We start from the raw sequence: 2,670 nt of genomic DNA on the forward strand, positions 1-2,670 counted from the left end.
TAACCCAAAAGGCATGACTGTAAATTGGTATAACGGTCTACCTGGGACGGTAAAAGCTGTTTTGTCCCGAGATTGAGGATCCAAAGGGACCTGCCCATATGCATCCTTCAGATCGAGGCTCGATATGTACTCGGCCCTCGGTAATCGACTCAGTATCCTGTTTATTTGGGGTAACGGATATCCATCCTTCTCCGTAAAACTGTTGACTTTGCGACAGTGAAGACAAATTCGGACTTTACCTGCTTTAGTCACCATCACGATTGGCGAAGACCAAGCACTCTCCGACTCTTCTATCACCCCTAAGCGCAACATACTGTCAATTTCCGCATACATAGCTTTTTCGACGGCGGGGGAGACGGGGAAATGCCGTTGCTTCACAGGCCTAGCTGTTCCCACATCAATCGAGTGAGAGACCAAATTAGTCTTACCTAACCCTTCCCGACTAAATTAGGGAAAACAGTTGATTACATTTGCCAACTTAACCATGTCAACTTCGCTTAATTCGTGCTGATCCATCCAGTCACCGTTCTCCACGTATATTTTCAGCAGTCCTACTATACGTTGAGAATTACCATCTGCTGTCGCAGCTTCTCCTCTTAACGACTTGAACTTCTCGCTTTCCATCGCAGCTTGTACTAACCCTCCTCCAATACAACTAATCGACGCGCCTGAATCCAACAATCCATAGACCAGGCGATTCAATAAGCGAATCGGTAAGAACGGTCGAGGGTCTCGAGGTCCACGGCGAAAAGATCGTACGCATCTTGTTATTCTAGTGTCTTTGGTCCTGTCAACCCTTTTAGCACGTGTCAAAAACTCAAAGATAAAGACGATGACTTTGAAGTCTACAAGTCATATTTCTCTGAACGAGTGAACTGGCAACATGTCGAGTAAGTAACTAGGTTTTTCCTATAGAAATTATAGCAGTTCACAGTAAAATCTTGAACCCAGAACAACAACAACAACAACAGCAGCTGGATCAATTGGTTCCTCGGAATCAAGGGCAACAAGTTCCTCTGCCACGTGTCCACCAACTAATTTCAGGACACGTTCAACCAGATGGGCCTGGAGTACTTCAACCAGACACTGGACGTGATCCTGAAGCCGGTGTTCGACAGTTCCTCGGGCTAGTTCTACGACGATGAGAAAAAGTGGTACGGCATGATTCACGCATGGCGTGAATGATATGCACCGAAAGTATATGAGAGGAGACTTTGAATCGTGTCCAAATATCTCCTGTAATAGGAAGAACACCCTGCCAGTGGGCCTCAGCGATGTGTGGGGCAAGTCAACGGTGAAGATCTACTGCCCACGCTGTAAAAACTACTTCCATCCTAAAACTGATACACAGCCATGTTCGGGCCCAGCTGTCCGGACATCTTCTTAACGCAGCTGCCGAACTTGAGACCGCCCCTGGACGACCCACGGTAAGTAATTCTCCGAATATAGTCCTGGTTGTTTTCTAACCAAAGCGCTTAACTTGCAGTCCCTATGCTTTCGGTTGCACCAGAAGGCCTTGATGCCACTTAAATCGCCCAAGTCCTCACCAAAGAATATCAAATCCTCGGCCAGCTAGTCCTCCTCCTCGCTCCGGCATTCCGAAGTCAAGCGCTTCAATGTTCTTCTAGGGATGACGTGATTTTTTAACTCCACACAAAAGAAAGCAGGAATGTTTGTCCGATATATTGTTGTTGCAATTAAACAGATTCCGTAGTGCGTTGATATGACCAGCTACCACCTACGAATACACCTCATACACCTCTACCCTAAATACTTGGTTCAAAGTGTTCGGTCCAAGCTGGTCATATCAAGCACTCATTCGAGTAGCAAAGCATACTTTTCGTTAATAGTGGTAATCAGCTGGGTATAATAATAATATTAATCAATAAAACATTCAATTCAGTTTTTTATTTAATTTTATGTTAAAAGAGTTTCCAAAAGTGTTTTCCTGACTACATCAAATATATTTTGATAATTTAATTTCTTTAAATTCTTTAAATATACAAATTCTGGTTTAATGTATTATAGGAGTGAGTAGAAGGTTAAAACATTATTTTCAATTTAAAATAAAATTATAATTTTGATTTAATCATTTTTATGTAATGATTTTATGTAATTCTTTTTGTAGAGTATTCAATACTGGCAACTTCGTATTTTAGTTCGATTTCCCATGCTGTTTTTGGTTAATTTCCAACATACCAGATTGATTTCGCGCGTAAATTTAAACGCACTTTATTGCCTTTTTGGAAGAACGTTGCTTCAAAACGGAAAATCGAAAGAAAACCTGACCGGACCTAAGGGACATCCTTGGGGGGAAAACTGGCAGTGCATTTTCCCAGCCCCAAAGATTTTCCCCGGCACGTCGGGGAACTTATTATGAAATAAAAGAACTAATACGAATTTTCGAGTCTAGTGTTCCCATCTGCAAGGGCAAGACAGAGTCCTGGCAAAGACACTAGAATAACAAGATGCGTAACGACCATACATTGGTTTGGCAGCCACTTTTTTAGTGACGGCCAAAATTGCTATCTTTCCGCTCGCTCACGCTGAGAGCGTAAGAAATCTAAAAATAGAATTTGCTTTCTTGTGTGAGTAAAAACAAGAGACGAGAACGCGTATATGTGTGCGTGTTGTGGTAGAAGACGATTTTCGAACCGAAATAATTCTGAT

General features: G+C 42.5%; 1 long non-coding RNA gene across 1 annotated transcript; it reads left to right on the top strand.

Annotated features, from left to right (window-relative positions):
• The first annotated feature begins 784 nt into the window (after positions 1-784).
• On the top strand, positions 785-2,447 carry Su(Ste):CR42425. The gene has a single exon (NR_026619.2). It is a non-coding gene; the product is annotated as a Su(Ste):CR42425 (long non-coding RNA).
• Positions 2,448-2,670: the final 223 nt, after the last annotated feature.

This window comes from Drosophila melanogaster, chromosome Y (genome assembly GCF_000001215.4).
Source record: "Drosophila melanogaster chromosome Y".
NCBI classification, from domain to species: domain Eukaryota; kingdom Metazoa; phylum Arthropoda; class Insecta; order Diptera; family Drosophilidae; genus Drosophila; species Drosophila melanogaster.